The sequence below is a fragment of the Bombus huntii genome, chromosome 12, assembly GCF_024542735.1.
Source record: "Bombus huntii isolate Logan2020A chromosome 12, iyBomHunt1.1, whole genome shotgun sequence".
In the NCBI taxonomy this organism is placed as follows: Eukaryota; Metazoa; Arthropoda; class Insecta; order Hymenoptera; family Apidae; genus Bombus; species Bombus huntii.
In genome coordinates, this window is record NC_066249.1 from 1,031,538 (window position 1) to 1,054,560 (window position 23,023).

The 23,023-nt window shown below is 38.1% G+C and overlaps 1 protein-coding gene and 1 long non-coding RNA gene across 7 annotated transcripts in view; one reads left to right on the forward strand and one right to left on the reverse strand.

Moving 5' to 3' along the window:
• Positions 1-23,023, reverse strand: part of LOC126872127 (TLD domain-containing protein 2) — a 302,759-nt gene that overhangs the window by 194,394 nt on the left and 85,342 nt on the right. The gene's annotated exons all lie outside the window — the stretch shown is intronic.
• Positions 6,618-13,266, forward strand: LOC126872172 (uncharacterized). Its single transcript, XR_007691890.1, has 2 exons — positions 6,618-11,637; positions 12,614-13,266. It is a non-coding gene; the product is annotated as an uncharacterized LOC126872172 (long non-coding RNA).

A 23,023-nucleotide genomic window follows, 5' to 3' on the forward strand; every position in this document is an offset into this window, starting at 1 on the left:
AAGAAATTTGTGAAATAATATTCCTACGGTAATAATTTCCCATTTAGAACATTCGCAAACTATTTGGGCAACAATTTGTATTTTTATCGACGATCAAGAATGTACGATTCCATTTTCGCATCAAAATGCGAGGAATTTACGAAGTAACACCCATACAATAGCAATTTCCCATGGTGAAGTACATAAAAAAAAAATCTTCCAGCACTAATTTACATTCTTATCGACGATCGAAAATATCTTACGATCTTGCATTTCATCGAAACCGAAGAAATTTGTGAAATAAAATTCCTACGGTAATAATTTCCCATTTAGAACAGCTACAACTTATTTGAGCAACAATTTTTATCTTTATTAATGAGCAATAAGGAATATCTGTAAAATATCTAAAGAAGATCTTTGAACAATAATTTATATTCATATCGACGATCAAAAAAATACCTTACGAGCCTATCTTCCATTAAAACTGGAGATATTTGTACAGAAAAATTTCTACAGTAATAATTTCCCACTTAAAACATCTGCAAATTATTTCAGCAATAATTTGTATTATTATTAATGACCAAACATGCCATACGATCCTATCTCCTCGATGGAATCGGCGGCCATTTATGAAGCAAAATTTTTATAATAGCGATTCCTCATGCTGTATGTATAGTAATACGAGAAGAACATGCGAATGTTCCCATAAAAACCATTCAGCCCGTAAAACCATCAAGAGCATCATTTCCGTCGTATCACCTTTTCCACGCGACACAGTATGTCGTATGGAGGTGCAGGATCATGGGAGGTTTATTCCTGCTGGAAGTTTATTCCCCTATACGCACCACAGCGATCTTGCTCGATTATTCTTTTATGTGCTGCTGCCGCTGGAAGCATAAACGCTCGTGACAAGCAGATGGAACTTTTTGTTATCATAACCGAGAGAATAAAGCAAGCGAAATATTAGTAAAAAAAATATTACCGTCTATTTTGCTATAAAATTAATTAATACCTTCAACTAACACGACAATAAATATTTTTCCATTAATTGCGCAGTTTCCGTTGTTTTCTTCGTACATTCGAGATAAAACGCATATCACGTTAAACACAGCGTATTGGAATGAAGAAAAGGAAAGAATTTAACGTCGCTAGAATGCATAAATATCTCATGTTGAAAATACAAAAGCAAATTAATACTGTCAAAAGATATTGTAAACGAACGTGTAATAGTGCATTTAATATTTAATATACGAACGAACGAAATGGAATATAGCGCACGAAGCAAAGGAATTGCAACGGGCAGAAAGATATTCGTTATATCCAATTGCTTTTTTAAATCAGATCACGCTTCAGCAATTTTCTCAAATTAAGTATAAAACGTTCCGCGATTGTTTCTCGTTCGCGTATTTATATCCCATCTCAGTTCAGAAACCTTCAATTTGTAATTCTCTTTACTGATTATGCAATATAAAAAAAAATTTTACTTTTTAATAAAATCGACCAACAGAGTCTTCGGTCGAAGCTGATTTTCAAGTAGTTTGTCGTGAAATTTCCTGAAAGTTTCTCAACCATGAAAATGTATCAACACGCCAGTGCATGAATAGTACTTAATTTTTCAAACGATCAAGATTCTCGCCGAGCAATCAATCTCAATGAAGCTAATCAATGTTCTTCCTGCATGACTCATTTATTATGCAACAGCATAATAATTAATAATGAAGCAGGAAGGTAATATGACACTGATGAACCATTTAAGAAGCCGTGGAATAAAGATCGCGTGGAGCGACAATTTTATCGAACAGACGGCGAATTTCATCGAGAAAAGGGAAAAAATATCGTGGTCGAAGTGCGTCATCGTTGAATATGGCCCGTCGCGTTGCTATTCTCGGGTGAAGTCGACAAAGTCGCTGCCGTCTCTATCGATTACGCCCATGCACACGTTTGTTTTGCATAAGCATGTGCGTGGAATGTCAGTGAAGGATGCGAAATACCTTATAAACGACATCGATGATCCACTCTCGTTCCGATGGAAACCCTGTCTGTTCGAACATTCCGGATATGTTCGAAGAGAAATATGGCGGATCGATGGACGAGACACGCGACCCAACGAATCAGAATTATTTTCCACTGCGATGATGGAACTTGGATTAGCATTGAAATGCTGTCGGAATAAATCGTACTTCCGATTTATTTCTTTCCTTTTCTTTTTTTTTCTTTTTCGTGAATTTTGAAATCGAGAATAAAAGGAAATAAGGGAAAACGGAAGACCGGTTTTTCCCGTTGGAAAAGTTGGGAAATGATGGAGTCGTTGCTTGGAGCGAAGAGCGATTGATATTGAACTGCTATCGTGATCTCTCGATTTCTTTTTGAAGTTAAAAGTATAAAAAAGAAAGACTCTCATATTGGAAAAGTTGAGAAATGGCAATTTTCAGTTAGAGAAAAAAGCGATTATTAACGTGCAAGTGCTATCTTGATTTCTTTTTACAATTAAAAGTAAAAAGGCGTAAAGATAGGTTTTTTTTACAATGGAAAAATTAGAAAATTGTCATTTTTAGAAAGACATTTTAGAGAAAATAATAATGAAGGAAACATGAAAAACAGCTTTACACCGGAAAAGAGAAGGTAGCAATAATTGCTTAAGGAAAAGTGTACCTAATTATCAAAATAGCATATGAAGTATTCTATTTCTGAGATCAGCAAGAGAGGAAAGGAAAAAAAAAAGAAAAAGCATAATTACTACTTAGAGAAACGAGTAACCGGCATTGGACGAAATAAAAGGAAGAGACTGAACGGGACTTCTACTTTCAGCGATTAGACAGACCACCATGTGTTCCGTTTGCTGGAGAAAAAGAAAGAAGAAAACTCGGAGGAAAGTGCGTGAAACGAGGTCACCGTGTTCAATTTTTCTTGAACGTTGAGAAACGTTTCGCGATTAATGGCTCGATAATGAAATGCATCTTCGATGGGTTTTCCGCTTGTCTAGCGCTTATTCGCGCGTAATCGCGGAGAAAACCTTGCTCGATATGGCTGTAAAAGAAGAGGGCAACTGTCAATTAAATTCATACAGCCTACCGTCTTTGAGTTTTTTTTTTACGAAGTTAGTTAACCAGCGAATCGAGACCACACTTCGACCTGCAACCCAAGCGTAACTTTAATCGAGCGCGAGGTGAAGAGCTGACAGAAACTATCAGCCTCTAATCACGATCAATTTATTTAATGATTCGTTCAAACACGATACCGCAATTACTGACGCTCGTTTTACGTCTCCTTATGTTGCTTATTTACATAACGTCCATCAGCTGTTACAATGATGCATACGCAACGTCGTTTCTTTAAAATTTACGCTCATACTGATACCGATACCGAGCCTGGTATCGAGGCTGAGGCTGATACTGAGACAGCAGCTGACACTGATATTGATACTGCAACTGAAATTCTCACTGAAACTTACATTCAGATTAAAACTGACATTGATATTGAGACTGAATTGGGACCGATATCGATATTCATACTGAAACTATCACTGAAACTTACATTAACATTAAAATTGGGAGTGATAGCTAAACTGAGACTAAAGCGAACTTTACGCTGTTTCATTTTGGAGGAATACGGCAGATGAACGCTGCTTTGATCCTCGTCTCATCGGCGTATAAAACAAGGATGAAGGCAGCGTTCATTCGCCATGTTCCTCCAAAATGAAACAGCGTAAATTCAGCTTAAGACCAAGACCGATACCGACAATGAGGCTGGTACAAATTGTGACCTAGTGTCGATTAGTACCAGTCGTATAATCCCTTTCCAGACTAACAACACGATACGTCGCAGTGCAACTTCCAGAAATATTGTTCAGTTAATTGTGTCTCTTTCTCTTACCACTATAACCTATTTAACACTAGAACTATCACACCAGTCAAATTGACTGGTTTCACAATTTTATTTTAAAATTCCTACTTCGTGTTATATTTTTTTTCGCAATGACGTAATGACTTTCGCAACGATAACTGAAGGAATAATATAATGAATTTTATTTTATATTTTATGTATTCAAACTCCAAATAATTTTGTATCAAGGCTACTTATACCAATACCAATCAAAATGACTGGTACTTGTCAAAGTGTAAAAGGGTCCTGCAATCTGTTTATCGAACCCCAATCAACCAGTTTCCTCGTTTTGTACAACTACCCATATGTTTTTAAAATTTTCCACTGTGTATCATTCGATATGATGATATTAATTATCAAGGAAATTCCGGATCGGTCGCTAGATCGCTAGATGCTAACACTAGAAATACCACGCCAGTCAAAATTTTATAAATGTGTCAAACTTCGTTTAGGGATCCCAGATGGATAAATAATTTCAAAAATCTACTACATAACATGGAATTCCTTCTGTAAGAAAATAATAAATCAATAAATATAAAAATATTCTATTATTATGTATCTTTTAAAGACCAGCATTTTTTAAGGACTAGAAATAGCTTCGTGTTAACTATCCGTAATTCTAGTGCTAAGAATATTCGAATGCGAACCTACTAATATGTTCTATTTAAAAAAATACATTCATTGATAACGAAAAAAAAAAAAAAAAATTCGTCGCAGAAAGCTTAAATAGAACAATAACAAAAATTAGCGCGAATCGACAAGTCTGAGAAACTTTCGGTGGATACGAGTTTCAGCTGGTCTGGTCCGCAATGTGCAGCATTTCGACATCCGGCGGAACAAGCGACGTTACGCGCCAATTCTCGACCTTGGCACGTTTCGCACGCGTAAGACACTTTCGCCGCGTGTGCCCACGCGACTTGTGCCACGAATGCGTGGCAGCTGTTTGTCACGCGACACACACGGCCTTCCCGTACCCGTCGATGGATGCGATTGTTACCTCGTGAATCGCGGTCGCGTCGTTCCCCTGCCACGTGACACATCGGCCACGGAAATACGAGGAAAAGCCTCGCGAACCTTTGTACACATATTGATCTGTGGGATCAGAAGTTTTTCTCGTAGAAAAAAACATTCGTAGAATTTACCTATTTCTTTGTCCGACAGAAAATTTATGCACTTTCTGGATCCTGCAATATCAAAATCTATGTGGCACTTGCGGATTTTATGGTAAAGGTCTCGTGCATGAAATCACGAGTTTTTGGTTGCACGGAAGATGGCGAAGGGAATTTTCTGCCGATTTCATTAATATCTTTTTTCAACATGATTCTACTATTTCCACGTGTTCGTTATACGTAGTAAATTTGCCAGACTATGCGCGAGCATTGATGAAAGATTTGTGGAATCGTGGGTCTTTGTAATGAAACATTTGCGGAAGAGATGGATAGATCCTTGACAGTGAAAAATTTATCAGTTAATTCTACAATAAAAATGTTACGGCTTTTGACAATCTTCTTATGATAAAATCTTTGTGGGGTCTGCGCAGCAGATAATTTGTGGGCTGAGAACATGCAAAAGAATACTCGTGGATTAGCTGCATAACAAAGATGTTGTATGGATCTCACCACGGCAGAAACTTTGTGAGATTCGTAGATCTTACGGCGAAGAATTTCTGGTGTTTATAATTTATGAAGGTAATGCAAAATTTGCTTAAAATGCTCCTCTAACAATTCCGGTAGTTTAAGAAACTTCTCTCAACAAATTTTCCTAATTCATAACTTCTTAATTCAAGGTATAGAGCGCGACAGAAGAATAGTATGATTAACGTTAAAGAAACCGCGTAATAACGGTGCACGAGGATAATTTAGTTATTAAAGAAACATGCAGCCAAGATACAGCAGTTGCGTAACTTTGAAATTTATGTAACGAGCTAACTACCATCGCTCGACTAATGACACCAAACGTTCACCGCTTCGATAACTTTTTCCCTCCCTCTTTTTTCTGCCCTATTTTTCTTCTCTAAGCGACGATACATATTTTTGAACTGTCGAATAACAAACACGATGAATGGAACTCTACAAAACACACGGTGGTACGCCCTCGTTAGAATTAAATAAACGCACGGCGTTGTTTTCCAGAAGATAAACTGATTCACAACGATGTCGTTCGTTATCAATTCGTTTATTTAAAACCATTGTACGTGCCAGGCATTAGAAATATATCGTTTCCGTTTTCCACTCTTCCATTCGACTCAGAATTCAAAATTCACGGATAAACATTGAAAAGCCTAAAATATCGTGGTACGATATCATCGATCAATGAAATACATATCACTGTGCGATATACTAATCGAGACAATATCATCTTGACAGAAGCCATCAGCCCTGGATCCGACTTTCCTTGCGTACGATGCTCCATTCTAACAAACGATTTTCATACGATACTGCAAGCTAACAAATAATTTTCCTGCTATCGAATGCGTGCTAGCAAATAATTTTCACGCGATATTTACACCTACAACGATATACTAAAACTCCATTTATTTGCTTGAATTTATCGAAAGATAGTTTTCCTATAACGAAAGATCATCAATTTCTCTTGCTACGTATCGACCTTACACCCATCGCATAATAGAAACGCAGAACTAAAATGTTGAGAATTGTGGATCTCAATCGCCGAAATAAAAGTAAAGGAATACCAAGGTTACACTCAGAATTCATATTAAAATAGTTTTAGATTTATTTAATAAACGATTTCCAGGATCTTCGTCGATATACATTTGTACGCGTCTCAGCACTTTCTTTGTCTCACCATCTTCCATATATCACACTGACAACGGAACAGTTGCGTACATCTGTTTTTCGAAAAATTGTGCGCACACATACTTTCGTACACTCATATTCACTACTACGCGGCTAATCTAGTCTAGCACACAAAATTATACATATCTCAATATAAAAAATAGTTGCACGAATAGATAGTAAACCCATGCTACGTTGCAAAACTGCACGTCCGTGTTTCACATCACTATTGTAAGATATTTTCCCACGTTGAAAAATCGATTATATGCTTATGATCTGCAGGTACATGCTGATTCAAATTCTAGCCAAACGCAGAGAACCTATTAATTCGTCTCTACCGTCTAACGAGCTAATAAACAAAATCGAACGACGAAGTTGAAACAACGTGTACGAAATATACGAAAGATATCCGCTGTTCTGGCATTTTTCTCCGCGTAAGGTCGGCCAGACAGAGGGTAACGAAGTCCGCGAGTTAAACGTTTGTCTGAAAGCGGCGTCGTTGAAAGGAGGGGCCGAGTGAAATATCGCCCTCGCCCGGTATCTTGACCAGAAGGACAGGATGGAAACCGTAAGGACACGCCCGTGATGTTTCGAAAGTTAATAACAACGAAGAAAAGACGAAAGACCGAGACAACTATCGCACGGAACTCGCTGGATCCTTGAGCCGAATCCTCCAGTCCCGTGTACGCCATGATAAAGGTCGACCTTCGTCTTCCATCATTCGTCTTCGTCGCTTCGTGACTCTCGAAATCCGTTGTAAAAATATAAAGACATGTTTGTTCGGACAACAGAGTATGCAAGTTGCCGAAAACAAGCGGTGAAACGCGTGGTGGCGTCCCGGTCCTGGAGAAATGCCAGTCGTTAATCCGTTTCTTCGTCGTGTAAGGTCCATTTGTGATTCAAGGGCGATGTGTATCTTTGTGCACGCGTTTAACTTTTGAGTCTAACGTTCGCGTTAACTTGTAGGTTCAAGGACTGGACGGAAACCTTCGTCAGAGACACTCGAGGTACTGTTAGTTTTATTTGTTTATTTTCCATTGTTATTTTTCTCCTGCGAGTTAGCACAGTAGCTGGAAAGCTATTTTTCTCTTTGGTTTTAATTTCTCACTCGTTTTTCCAAACGTTAGACGCAGACCTCGCTAAAAGGAAACGTAAGACTAGATACGTATCGTTGTAAAAATGCGTGCAACAATTTGCAACGACGACAACTAAGCTAACCGCGTCTCTCGTACTTCACATTTCCGCTTGAAACCAACGCTTAAAACTTGACCTTAAATTGTACATCTTACGTTTCTTATTTTTCTACGCCTTTGCCACTCGTATTGTCGCACCGCCTGAACCGATATAAAATACGGCGCAACAAACGGAACAAATAAATGTAACATGAAGTGCGGTAAAATATATAAAAGTCTAACAATATAAAATCTCTAAGAGATATAAAAGCACGAAAGTATGATATAATATGAGACCACACAGCTTATGAAACTGTTCCCTATTCCTCTTTGACCTTTCCCCTCTCTTCTCTCCTCGTTTCTCTTTTCTCTTTCTCTCTCATTTCTTCTCGCAATATAGAATACTCAAGGTACTACGATTATCTGAATTAATCATGAGAAACTAAACTGGTAAAGATATTTGGCAGGCAAAGGAGAAAGGATTATGGGCCTTCAAAAAATGATTAAAAAATATTAAAGTTCCAATGAATTCTTGAAATTTGAATGCCAAAGCATTTGATTAACGACAAGGGAAACTTCTAAAAGGAAACAATTAAATGAAAGAATTTGAAAAGTTGAGGAAGTAGGAAGTTTCCAGAATTCGCACGTACGTGACTCGTGTGCTTTCTTCGTCGCCTGATTCATGTCAGAAGATCGTAAAATCCGGATCGTAAAAACGTAGCCGGATACAACGACCCCGTTTCCTCGGTTCTTTTTCATTTTTCTTCGTCTTCAACTTCAGATAACGCGAAGCATAAAGTACAGCGATAAGAAAGTACGTGTTACATGCGTAGAGGCTAAACAGGTTAACGAACGCATCATCGCTTTTACGAACATCGTTGCATTCATTAACAGCCATAGTCCTTTCAGTTTATCAACCGCATTTATCGTGACTACGAGTCGTTACATTTATGGTACAAGATGTGTATTTGATAAGCGGAGAACCGTCATAAACGTTGTCTCGAGTTAACTTAATCGTATTTATGGCAAACATGAGGGAAACTAAGTATTTGCGTATTTGTTGTGCGATTTTTGACAGAATTATAAGTTTCGTCTCTCGTTCGAATACCCAAAAGGTTTTCCATTCGAATTAAACCAACTAAATCTAATTAACTAATAGTCTTTAAATTACTCCATGATAGTTTAATATATACGAAAACCGTGTCTATTACTGTGCGTATTTTATTAATATCAAATAATAACGTTGTGCATCGTTGAATAAATTTTTATTGAAATAGTTATTTAAATAGAGGCTCGCTCGTTATTTGAGAGCTGAAATGAAAAATAGAAATAAATTACTCGTTATCTCGACAAGTATAAGTACGTAACTTGAGATAATGAAACCAATTGTTATTCAGAAATTCAATTTTATTTCTTATTTATTGTTCTAATTTACATTTACGTAATAGTTATCGATCGTCCAACAAACTTATTTTTGCATAAATATATTTTTAACAATGTTCGTTAGCTACGGCGAACGCTCTCCAAATCAAATATAACTTTCTGACAACGAAAAGCGAGTAGTTTTAATAGCAAGTACGAATTGCCAACTATCTATTGAAAAATAACCGTATTACCTTCTCGACTTTTTCATTGCATAACACGAAACGTTTAAGACAAAACCAAAAATCAATTTACTCGTATACTATCATTTTCTCTCCAATTAAGTCCAAATGGAAGATGAAATTTCACTTGCACATAAGAAATAAATACAAATAAATAAATTATTTCTGGTGCCGTTTAAGCTACCCTCATTTAAATAAGAAATTTAATTGTTACTCACAACTAGGATATTATTTCGATTTGTTATTTATTATTCAATAAGTAAATCAAGTGTTGTCTAATGAAACATTGTCTACAGACAACACGTCGAAATCCAAAAATTTCGAGCATCGAAAAGACGGAAGGGAATTTACATATCCGTAACACGTACAAAGGCCACATATCTCACCGCGTTGCATAACTCAGCTCATTGCTTAATCGCCCAATAAATCGACCGAACCATCTTCCTCCAATCTCCGCCACCCACAACACCAAACTCAAACAACATTCTTCAAATTCAAGTCTTCCAATTCCGCTCTACCCCTTTCTCTCTCTCTCTCTCTCTCTCTCTCTCTCGCTTTCTTTCTCTCTAAATGCTCTTTCTCGCGTGTGAACACACACAGAGAAACCGCACGTATGTACGTTATATCCAGCAGGAAATTTCAACTCTCTCGTGCACGAGGCAGCAACGAATTGGAAATATCATTGACCGTTTCGCGTGGAATTCCACGCGTGCCATTCCTGGCCCGTGGACGTACGGCTTTTACGCAACTGATCGCCAGTTAAAGAGACGGCTGCAATAAAGAGCACTTGCCAGTAATTCGAGTGAAACGAACAAAAAGGAACGTACGCTAAAAATCGACATAAATTCTATCTAAATAAGTAAAATTGGCTCGAAGTCGATCGATGTTAAATTACTTTTTCAAATATGATAATGTACCATACCATCATACCAAAGTTATTTCAGTCACCTGGGCTTCGATGTCTAAGTATCAATCTGGAACATTGCACAGGACAGTGAAACTACGTTTTGCATGAATAATTAATCGAGTCGTTGGATAATCAAAACATATTGAGCCGTTGAATAACTTTTAATTTCTAATTTCTTAATGGAGCGTATCTTCCACACTAATCAATTACACGTCCAAGAACTGGAACGTCTCTGTACCATCAAGTAAAGTCACTCTAAACATCGTGAGAAAGCTGTGTATTCTTTCATAATAAAAGTCTCAAAAATACAAAATAAAACTAAATAAAAAAAAAGAAAGACAATAATAAAAATCGTTTATATTATGAAATCTGCTGTTGGATGTTGCTGTGATTATTAAAGTGTACGTTCGTGCAATGTAAACCGAAAGGTAAACGGGAATAAAGAAATACGTATATAAATCTTTAATTGCATTTATCATCGTCCGACTCCACGCACTCTATAAACTATTTCACGAATCAGACTCAAATTTTTGCACATTTTACTGAATTCCCTCGTCCATTATAAAAATGTTCTCGACGAGCTTCGTTTAGAATTTCTTCAGCAAACAACGTACATGTACGAACTTGTGCTGTTCGCGTGAATGTAAAATTCCGATCGATCGATCCTCCGTTTCCCTGATACTTCGAATTAATTGTCACGTTCCGTACGAAGCCAACAAGTATCCTGTACAGAAAGCAGCTGGATATTCGATTAATTTTCATAATAATTCTCCTTAGCTTTTGAATACGAAATTTATATCCTCCTTTCTCCTCCAATAAATACAGTTCAAACGTACAGAGTTTCCTTATTGCCGCACAGCCCTCAATTACTTCAGAAATCCATAAGCGTACTCGCATGCACGCGTACAGCAGTTTACGATCAGCATTACACTTCCCGCGTGCCGAGAAATATACAGTTTAAACTAGTCTAATGCGTCCAATTAATCTAATCGTGGCCGATCGTTGTTCCCTGGCGCACGAAACGCGTTACGTAACGTACTGCCAGCAGTCGATCGAAGTTGCCAATGGAACTGTTAATTCCCCTATGAACACACGACAGCTAGCGCAGATCACGGGAATACACGGGGTTTATCAATTTGCTCGGCGATATTGCATTCCGCGTGAATTAGACGTTGTAGAAGTGGTTTGTGGATTGAGAAACCTTGGTTTCAATTAGGTTTGGGTTCGGCTGGGTTTGCAGTTGATTTGCAGATGCATTCTGCTTCTATAGATGGAAACATCGGCGTTTTCGTAGAACGGTGAGTCTAAAGGGGATCGACGTTTTCGTATATTGGAGTGGATTGGAGAGGAATAAAAGTAGCGACGTGATCGCGGAGAAATTTTCCAGTGAGAAACTAAAGTATATTTTGGTTTGAATTTCCATGAAATATAGGCTCGAGTTAGGTTTGACGGTAGATTTAGGTCAGGCTGGCGGTAGATTCGCGCGTTTTGTGTCCAAAAGAAGATAAGCAGTTTCCTAGAGTTATATTGGTAAAGTTATATTGGTGTATTATATTATATAGAGCTGAGCGACACTTGCTATTCTTTGGCCTTCTCTTGGCCGTCTATCTTATTCTAACAGGGAATATTTGTCTAAGAAGGATTATTCTACTGATTGGCGAGCCATAGATGGTCTCGCGAGGTACAGGTCTGACACAGATATAGTTTTATTACGTTTCCTATGAAATATAAGTTTAGCATCTCTTGAAAGAAACATACACTGCTACTTATAAGAGTAATAGCACGTGGATTTTATTTATTTGTTTCAACCGATATAGAATAGATGTTCGCATATACTTAAGAAGGTGCGAGGATCAAGAATTTATGACTATGTATACCGTCTTTCTTCGACAAATAAACTCATGCAGATGTGTTGTTATGTAACGATAATTTCCTCAGAAATCGAACAATATGTTCCTGGACTATGAAATTGACAAATTCGAAGAAGTGGGCTTGTTTTACGAGTTAGACTGTCAAGAGGTTCGTGTATGCGAATAATAACAGACAAGCAAACGATTCTCGCAGTGAACGAAAATGAAGGGCGGAGGCCCAGACAGTTGCAAACACTGCGACAAAGAAGAAAAGAAAGAAAGAAGCAGGGGAATTATGAAATGCTTTTTATCTACAAAAAAGCAAGCAGTTTTAAATGCAGCGGAGATTGGTTTGACCTCGAATGAAATTTCTGCGGGAACTCGATAAATGATAGCCACTTATGAGAAATGATTTATGTTGCAGGTATATTCATAATCGGACACGGAGCCAACTTCGCTCTGCACTCGCAGAAAACCCTGAAGCGACAAAGAAACGCTTTCACGTTCGTCACGTTCTATAATTAAACGTAGCAGCGTGCTGGAGTATAACGATTCGAAACATTAACGCCATAGTGAAGTCGTCAAGCAAGAGCACTTTCGCAAACAGGAAGGGAACGCAATAGCGCCCGATCAAAGGGACGGGAAGCGATTACTCCGGTGGTGTGTTCGTCATTGACCCAAATCACCAGTCCAGAAAGACGTGGCCGGCCTCTGAATCTTGACATTGAATCGTTGTAATATAGTTCCGCCCCGTCAAGATTTATCCGAGCGAACGATAGCGTTGAAAGTGAACGTTGCCGAGGAAACGGTCTATCTTCGTTCTTCGCTCGAACCTCCGTTCCAAAAACATCCATCAAAGTTTCATCACAGTCGTTTCGACGAAATCGTTCCTCGATCGTTAGCAGCTGACATCAAAGGAAAGTAACTACGAAGATTCGACGTGAAATGGCGGGAAACGTGGAAGATGGAGAAAGACAATAATTACGAAGGTTTGATGTAAAAAAAAAAAAACAGTGCAAAGATTCGATGCAAAAACACAGCGTAGGAGATTGTATACAGAAAGATACTGACGCGATACTCTGCTAAAAAGCAAGAAAGACCTAATAACACGAAGTGTGACAGAAGAAAAAAGCGAGATTGGACTTACAGCTCGAGGACCAAGAGCGGCAGGAGAAAGATAAGGAGGCGATGTTGTGAGAATCAGCTCGATCGCTTCTTCGAAAATCAGCATCTTCGATTATTGACGTGTTCTATCGCTCGGTCGAAAAACACGTCGGATAGTAAAAGTGAGCATCGAACATCAAGTTTCCTGTTAACATTTTGACTTGGCCGCCGAAATCACATGTTTCGCTCAGGACGTCACTGGAGTATTTTTATTATTCAAAGCATATAATGACAAAATAATAATAAATTGATAATGTAAGACAATATTCTTCCCCGATCGTTTAACTTATTGGTGACCACAGGTGACCACCGTGGCTCCTTGGTAACAATTGATAGCGACATATTATAACAAGGCTTCGTTTATTTCAACCAACCATTCGCATTCGTTATTTCGTCGTAAGCAAAACGTGCGGAATATATTGTTGAAACGTGTGGAAGATATTAGTAAACAGTATTTGCTCATTCTATATATAACAGTAAAGTATGTGCACACTTTTAACTTTAATTATATGATTATAAAGCAGCATTTACAATTATTTTCTAAGATGTGTTTATAATAATATTCGTAGATTACACCTCAAAGATATGGATGCAAACACAGTGCACCGTTAGATGCAATATTTGTTCTAATTTTTTTTTATTGATGTTCTATTAAAAATGTTTAATTGTTCAATGGGGCACTTTTTATTTCAAAGTATCTTCTATTTATCGGTTATATTCAAAATGCCCTAACTGTCAATTTTCATTCAATTTTTACAATTGTAAGAAGTTCAAGCGCTCCGGTCACCAATGACCACCGTGGTGTCACATGAGAACCCGTGGTGATCGGTCATATATGATCAACGTGGCAGTAAAAGTGTTAAACTTAAAAAGTTTAACGCGGTGGAGTGTTAGTTCTAGTTCGAGTTTACGCGCTTCCGAGCCACGCTATCGAAGCCATTTTTTGTCGGTAGAAAGTGTAACAGCGAAAACGACGGAGATGCGCATCAGAGAAAGTGATCTGCGAAATTATTTTGATCGCTGCCACCACCGTATGCCGCCGTGTGTCAAACAGGTAGTAGGCAATTGGTAACTTCAAAGACCAGTCTAGCTGATTTTCTGAATTCGTTTAATAAAACGAGTTACGGGTACAGTCTCGTTTTTTTTTCTTTATACAGGGTACAGTTTAACATGTTGAGAGTGGACAGAAGGCAGAAAAACGATGAAAAATGTTCGTACGAACTCGCGTTCTGTCTGACCTTGTTTCGAATTTATGACCATTTTTGTGTCTGAATAACCGGCAACTGTTTACTTTCATAAAAGGTGCTCGAAATATATTATCGTATGTACCTAATATTAGTCTGTATTATTCGACGTACACCTGGAATTTTTGAAAGGCTGCCAAATTCTTTGGTGGATCGACTGTAAGCTTGCGCGCAGGCCGAAGGTAGCCATTTCGAGTACCTTTTACGAAGGTAAACAGTCGCCGATTATTGAAACACAAAAATGGCTATCAATCCGAAAGAAGGTCAAATAAGACACACGATCATGCAAATTTTTTCATTTCTTTTCTCCCTTATGTCCACTGGGTTCCATTAAATATTATGATATACCTTGTATATCAGCAAACTGCGAATCTTTATGAATTTATGGAAAATTTGAAGATGCAAAAATACACGGAATACGCAAAAGCGCATAAAATAACCCTAAAATGTATTAGACAAGCCCTTCATAACATCTGACTGATAAAAAAACAACGTCTTATCCAAATTCTATTTTTTTCCAACATATTCATAAAAATATAAATTTGCATAAATATCAGCGACCTGTATATTACATTACCTTCATTGCTCTTAAACAGAACGTAACACACGTGATACGCTATGAAAGTTCGTGCTGATTTTCCGCAATATCGTTGTTTAATGTAAAACCTAACTGATTTGTCTGGAATGTTATTCAACAGAATCATCCATAATATAACAGAATGATTTAGTAGCGAAGAATTGCAATCATCTGCGGTATTATTGGGTTGGCAACTACAACACATTAGGTGGTAATGACAAAATTCGCAATCACTTAGTTGCCAACCCAATAGAAGGGCGGAAACGTGGACACAAAGCATGCGTAGGCGAAGGTTCAAACGACGTGCAAACATTTCGAAACATTTAGCAACAGACCGGAAGGCACGAGCCCTTGACTAATTAAACATCCATAGCGGAAAGGATTCGCGTCTCGAACGAACGCTTAAGACCGCGCATAATTCATAAACGAGTACTTAGGCGAGCTCGGGCGCGGAGGACGCGGCCGTCGTCGCGCAATCTGCATCCTTAAGTGCGCGACAAGTACCTACCACGTCTACTTGACCCATTTACCCGATGACCTCGTCCCGGGTGCACTTTTCAACAGAGTGTCTATCTAATGGCACGACTGACTCTCATCCCACCGACTTGACATTTCCTTTCGATTCGAATCCATCCCCCTGAACCTCCTCTCCTCGTGCCTTTGCTTCGTCTTCCGAATATTTGTGAAACAAGGATGATTAAAAGACGAAGAGGATGATGGAAACGTATTTAATATGGCGAAACGAGAGAGAAGATACTTTAGATACTTGATGGGCAGACTTTCTCGCCGAGAAAAAGCGTAGATTTAGTACTGGAATTTCGAATCATTCTCGAATCCACAGAGTGGTACAGAGCAATCATCGAAGCAAGCAAATAAGTCTTGACAAATACGAGTCCGAAGATTATTCGCTTGCGCAAACTTGACGTCGTTCTAGAAAGTATCCATATATTATTATTACGTTTGAATAGTTGAAATATTCAAACAAGTTTCACGAATCGATTTACTAGATTAATTTTTTAGAAGGTCTGTAATATATTCAAATTTTTCGGAGAAAACCGCGTCGACTCGAACTATCCTCAGGAACCTTTGACGTAACCAGTTTTTTTCAAGAAAAGAACCCCAACAACCCAATACTATCCATTGCACGTGGTATATCGGAATTATATTCAGAAAACCATAACAGCGTCCTTAAAAGCTAACTCTAGCGTGTGGAAATTTTATCGAGATAACCGGTAATATCTTGAAGACTCTCGATGTTTCTTAAAGTATCCAAATTTCTTCAAGAAAAAGATACCGATAACTCAAAAGCATGCATTTTGTAATATACACAGCACTTTCCAAGAAACCCGTATCAAGGGTCGTCAAAAGCCATCTATGGCGTACCAAAATTTTATCGAGGAAACCGCATCAATCGAAAATATCCTCCAAAGCCTTCGACGTATCTAAGCCTGTTGAAGAAGAACGTATCGACCCCTCGACGATCAAACTCACTCCACCATATGGCAAGATCGGGCGAGAATCTCGAAGGCAGCTGAAACCACACGTTTCTTCTTCCTCAAACGAAAACACACCGAGGCTCGAGAAATCAGCCAACGTGTAGGCAACTTGCGGCGGTGCTTTTCAGTGAGAAAATCGAGACGATCAATTCCTCGCCTGGAACGTAGCCTGGAGGAGTCTCCACGAGCGGAGCACGCCTCCGATAATTTAATCAGGAAAGTTGGGTGTACTCGCGTGGCAGCCCAAGGCGTCCAAGCTTCCATTTCATCGAAGAAAACCTTCCTTCGTTGAATCTTTCCATCCCCTGCTTTCACCGACGAGTTTCCACTCCGGATCGGCTGAAGTAGTAGTGGTAAAAGTTGGTTGGTCGCGAATCACCAACCTTTCTTCCGGCCTCGAAACGTTCGTAAAGGGATACGATCACGAGAACCTGGTCCAGGAAATTCGTCACGGAGACTTCTTTTAACTCGATTCGAGTGTGACCATTGTCGAGACGAAATGAAAGCTTAGGACAGACTTTTGAACGATACTTCGGACGTGTGTTTAGGTTCAGTGGGATGAGGCTGCTTTCTCCACCGTTTCTACCCTACGAACTTTTATGGTTGTGGGAGGGTTCCCGAGAGGAAAGCGTAACAAGTTCATTTCTGGTAATTTAGTAATTTTGTTAGGTCGGCAAATACAAGTTGCCTGGACATCGATGACTGACCTACGGAATTTTCTCAACGGTCAAATAAATAAGAGATACGACTTTTTGACTGATTTTGTTCTTCATTTCTAATCTCTTCGCGTTGCGAAAACAATCCTGCCCACAGGTGATCATAAATAATATTCCAATTCCAAACAAAGATTCAGTCAGATATCTTGGCATGATTCTGGACAGAAGAATGACATGGAAACGATACATCGTAGACAAATCCAAACAATTTAGATTAAAATTAAAAAAATTCTACTGGCTCATTGGCAGACGTTCCAACTTAAGCGTGCAGAGTAAAATAATGCTATATAAAGCCATATTAAAACCTGTTTGAACCTATGGGATCCAACTATGGGGAACAGCGAGTAATCCCAACATAGAAATTCTTCAACGATTCCAATCAAAATCTCTAAGATCCTTATAGATGCACCCTGGTATGTTACCAACGAAACAATACATCGCGACCTTAAGATACCTACAGTTAAAGAAGAAATATCCAAATTCAGATATAACAAGAATTAACAACCACCAAAAACCACTAGTTACTCAATTACTTGACACGACGCGTCAGATCTGCAGGCTAAAAAGACATTACCCTCTAGATTTAAACATTAGATTCAGCTAGAATTAAATATACGACAATCACTTATTATTCTCGTTATAGTACCAGGCCAGAATAATTTACTTATAATTCTCAATGAGAATTGATTGTAAACTACTTCCAATAAAAAAAAATGTTTAATCTGCCGGATACTTGATCGAGTTGAAGTATACACGAGCGTGTACTATATGATATAGCCAATTTATATTAGGAAATAAAGTCGGCATTATCGCCAAACGTCCAATCGTCGGTACCGTTTACTTCTCGTTCATTGTGAAAGAAAGTGACTGCGTTTAGGATGTCCAATAGCTAGTATATTATATTAGAATATAGCTATCTATTATGTGACTACTATACTATATAGTATATACAATCATTCCGCCTAAAATAGGTACAACGACTGATGGACGGCATTGTATTTAACGCACAACCGAACAAAACGACAGTTTGGCATTGGAATTGATCAAAAATGAATGTGCAAATTTCTTGTACAGATTTTCCATTTATGCTGCGTTCTGTGACTGCTACGTACATTTGCACAGTTCCTCCAAACTCTGCCAATAGAATCTATAAACGATAATCGTATCTTGCTACGGAGTGTTCGTGGCATTTCAAAAGGTTTCATACAACGAGTACAATATATTCATAGAATGTTTCTACAAGTGTTGCAACACTTTCGTTAGCTGCTGCACGCTTATCCGCGTCTAATAGCTTGAGATTTTGTGGTAGAACGAAAACCGGTTAATTTTCCGTCGAGGAAGCGTGACGGTATTGATCTCGACAGGATTCGACGTCCAAGCCACGGAGGTCTCTCTGTATCGATACATCGACTCTGCGCAGGATATGAAGCGACGAGCGCACGTACATGTATAGATAGGCGCGCGCGCGCATACATATACAAGCCATGTGCTTGGAGTTTCTCGATTTGTGTCACAGAGAGAGAGGTGTGCACGCGGAACGTATCGACGTCATTTCGCCCGAAGGTGACGGCCACCGTTTCCGTTTCGTCTTCTCTCGTACATCCGAGAGAACGAACGGCCGTGTGATGGATACGAAATGACGCGTGTCGAGTGTCCGAATGGAAACAAACGGCTCGGATGTGGCCGAGGAAAGAGACACGGCTCGACGCGTCGCTTAGGATCGAATAATTCGACGTGCGTTGACCGTCGTCTCTTCACCGAAGTCGTCTGCGTACTGCAGTTTTTTTTTTAGATTTTCCAAAAAAAGAAATTGCCCAAAATTCTCGAATACTTTACCTAGTTCATAGAATATTATCATTCGACAGTTTTTTTTATCGTTAACACGTTGCCTTAACTTTTCCAAGCAAAGCAAAATTCCAACAAAAGATGATACGGGGAGAACGAAGAATTACTTAAAATCTCTGGTCGATAACGATCCGGTATGCAAATAGAGGATTAAGTAGCGAGAAGTAGCACATTTCTTCTCTTTTTTCCTTTTTTTTTTTTTTTTTTTTTTTTTTACAAAAAGTAGCACACGTCAATCTATGGCGAGAAGAAGCACGTTTCAATGTTTCTGCCGATAACAAGCACGTTTCAATGTTTCTGCCGATAACAAGCACGTTTCGTATAATATAGGTACCGCGATAGCAAGCATTATTCACATTTCGCCACGAGCAGTAGCTTATCTGAAATGCTGCAGCGAGAAGCAGCACGTTTCGTTTGTTTGCCGAACAGTAGGCTATTTCAATTTCCAAATGGTTGACGTTGATCTTCTGTAACTACCAGTTGTCTGTATTATTATCGTTGCACGTTCATTACGAAAGGAAATGACTATATATTTACAATGTCTAGCAGTGAATACGATGATTGTAAGTACGTCGGTAGCAGATCGATGAGACTCGAAAATATTTCTGCTCCAATGAATCTAAGCTAAATAAATGTAATTAAACGAGCGGAACAATTACAGATTTTCAGTGGTGGAATAATCGTAATGTGCCTCGTACGACGGATAAATACTTTTGTCAACGTTATATGAAAAACGTATAAAGTTGCTTTTCTTATTATGAAAGAAACGTGATTACTTTTGTTTCAATAGCAAATTGCTATAAGAAAATAGCCGTCAGGTTTAACAATTGTATACTACTTTGCCTTCTTCCAAAAAACGTTAAAAAGCCGAAGAAGCTGCGAATTAAACAAATTATGACACTTAGCATACGTATTACGCAATTTTTGTCGCTGCCGAAATTCCGTCTGGCAATTCAGTGGGTGAAATTGACCCGTAAGGATGCAGCTAGTTTCCGATTTTCCGTGATACATCGCGAAAGGAATGTTCTCAGACAAAAGTTACTTCTTTTAATTATCTACTATCGCTTGGTCATAAATTGATCAACAGTATAGCGGGTTATAACGTAAAATTGGAAAATAGCTGGATTCTCGGTAGTCAATTCCAGTCCCTTAGAGTGAAAATTTGGACAGCAAAAGAAGATTACGTAATACACACCTGTCTCTCTACGTATCGCCAAAGTTTCATAATTATTTTTACAATTTGCATGTTGAGCATTTCGCTTTGTAAATATCGCTGGCTACTATTTACATGACTGCGTATTCACAAACATCGTCAATGTCGCTGTTTGTTATTGTTTCTTATTCGAACTCTGACTTTGCAGTTCTTGTCGTCCTGTTTATATACGACATCATTCGGTTCGAGAATACGCCGATGTAGTAGCTGAAAGAAAAAATTATTTTTCACGCAGCAACATGAAATAACGAGACAAACTATGAGCGAAACACTGATAATTGTGACAATTCTATGGACAGCACGTCTCTCATATACGTAGAACCAGGGCCGACGTGACCTTTCGCGGGGGCTGAATACACATTGAAATTCTACACTTAAACTTTACAACGAGGAATTATTTATTTATAAATGCTGTTACATATCATATATTTTTTATAAGCAGATTTTTAAACAAATCCTAGTAATATTTTTTCGCGCGCGTAATTCGCTTTCGAGGGGCAAAAAATTCAGTGAAAGTAGAAAATCTGTAATCATGTATGACTTTTGCAAGAAACTATTGATGTAGTTTAATTTCTCTAAAAAGTACATTTCTCTGAAAGCGATTTTTTTTTATCTAAAGTAGTTTCCAGGATATAAGGACTTTACGAAGTTACACTGAACTTTCATGATTTTTCTCACTCCTTTAAACTGAATCATCGCTACTTAAAAAATATCTTGCATCTGTTAATGGTATCATTATTCTGTAAAAAGTTAATCAAATCGGTGTTTTTTAATTGGGTAATTTTCGCAGACCGCGAGAAAAGCTATCGCGAGAAAAAGAAGTGGAAACAGGGATTCGTGGACCGACGAGAAGACAAAAAGGGCACGCAGTTTGGATTGCGTTATACACGCACATTTTTTCCTTGTTTCAACGTCCAGATTTCTTAGATTTCTAAAAGTTTGCCACGACAAAAACGACGGTGATTGTGCACGCTCGTATTGAGCTCCATTGCAGAAACAAATTGATATTAGACGCAAGACGAGTGGTGCAGATCGATGATAAAACGCAACATTCGTAATTCGTAAATTGTTAAAGAAAAATCGCAGATGGATATATATAACTCAAGAGACTCATCGAAAAAGTGTAACTGATCTCTTGTTAAAATTGCTGCAGTTCGAGAGACATGTGTGCGACCAGACGTGAATTCAATTAACGCAAAACATGATTTAAGTGGAAACAGTTTCGAAATACAAATTTTAGGACGTTATGTTTCAAAATAATATATTAAAGAATATACATTACAAAACGCATGCGATACTAAAATTTAATTATCTTAAAAAGAAGAAAAGAAAAGAAAAATCTATCAGAGATGGTGTCCTAAGATCTTAGACCGAGAGAAAATGTTTAATTTTATAATATCATTGTTCTTTAAGTAGATTACTCTGTGCCAATTTACGTTTGTTCGAGTTTTACTTACGTCGTTAAAAACGTTTGTATTTCGCTGTAAAAGAAGGTATTTATCTTTCTATTTTCAATAGAAATATTATCAATATTATATTATATATATAATATTATATAATAGAAATAATAGAAATATTATCAATATTACATTATATTATATATATATAATATTGATAATATTTCTATTGAATATATAATATAATATAACATTGTATATGTTATAATTTATATATATTATATATTAGCAATAGAATCCTATACAATCCGTAATTTTTCAATCCATTAATTCAAGGTTAAAGGCAAACCGAGTTAATTTTCACGCAAAGAGCCGAAATGTGTCACCTGCCATCACGGAGAAGCATAACATGTTACTGTTCCTGAAACTAATGAAAATATCCTACTTTCAGCAATCAAAATCGAATCATTCTATTTTTCGTGGCGAGAGAAAGACAGACAGACAGACAGACAGACAGACAGACAGACAGACAGATACAGAGAGCGTGTTAGTGTCCGTAAGACAAACGAAATGTGCTACTTTTCCTAATACACGTCGAATTATCCAATGGCCTAGATTCCAGGCTTCGATCACCTAGGTGTGTTGTGGCACCACGGCTCTCGTCCATGGAAACGGACGATTATATCACGGTAGCTTTGGCAAAAGTGGGAAATAACCACTGTGAAGGATGGTCTGGTATTTAGGGTGATATCGATGTTCTGATATTGTGGGGTCGAAGAGCTCGATCGGGGATAGGTGAAGGTCAAATGGTGAAAAGTTGAACATTGACGCGTTTAAATGGTTAGAAGTTGGATTTCGAGACATTTAATTCGAAATCTCGCAAGATTTTTGGTATTTCCAATGAGATTGGAATTCTGACGCATGTGGCATTGAGGAATTTTTCGATCGGGGAAGGCAAACGGGTTGTGGAAAATTTTGAAATTCAATGCATCCGGAGCGAAGCGAAAAATTTTGAAGTTTGAGTGAACCAATTTGGAGGTTCAAGGGTTAAGAGCTGAATTTCAACGCAGTTAGTTCGCAATTTGCAAGGATTTTTGCTATTTGAAATGAAATCGATATTCTGATTGTTGCAGGAACGAAGAGCTCGATTGGGCATGGGCGAACGGGTCAAACGCTGAGAGG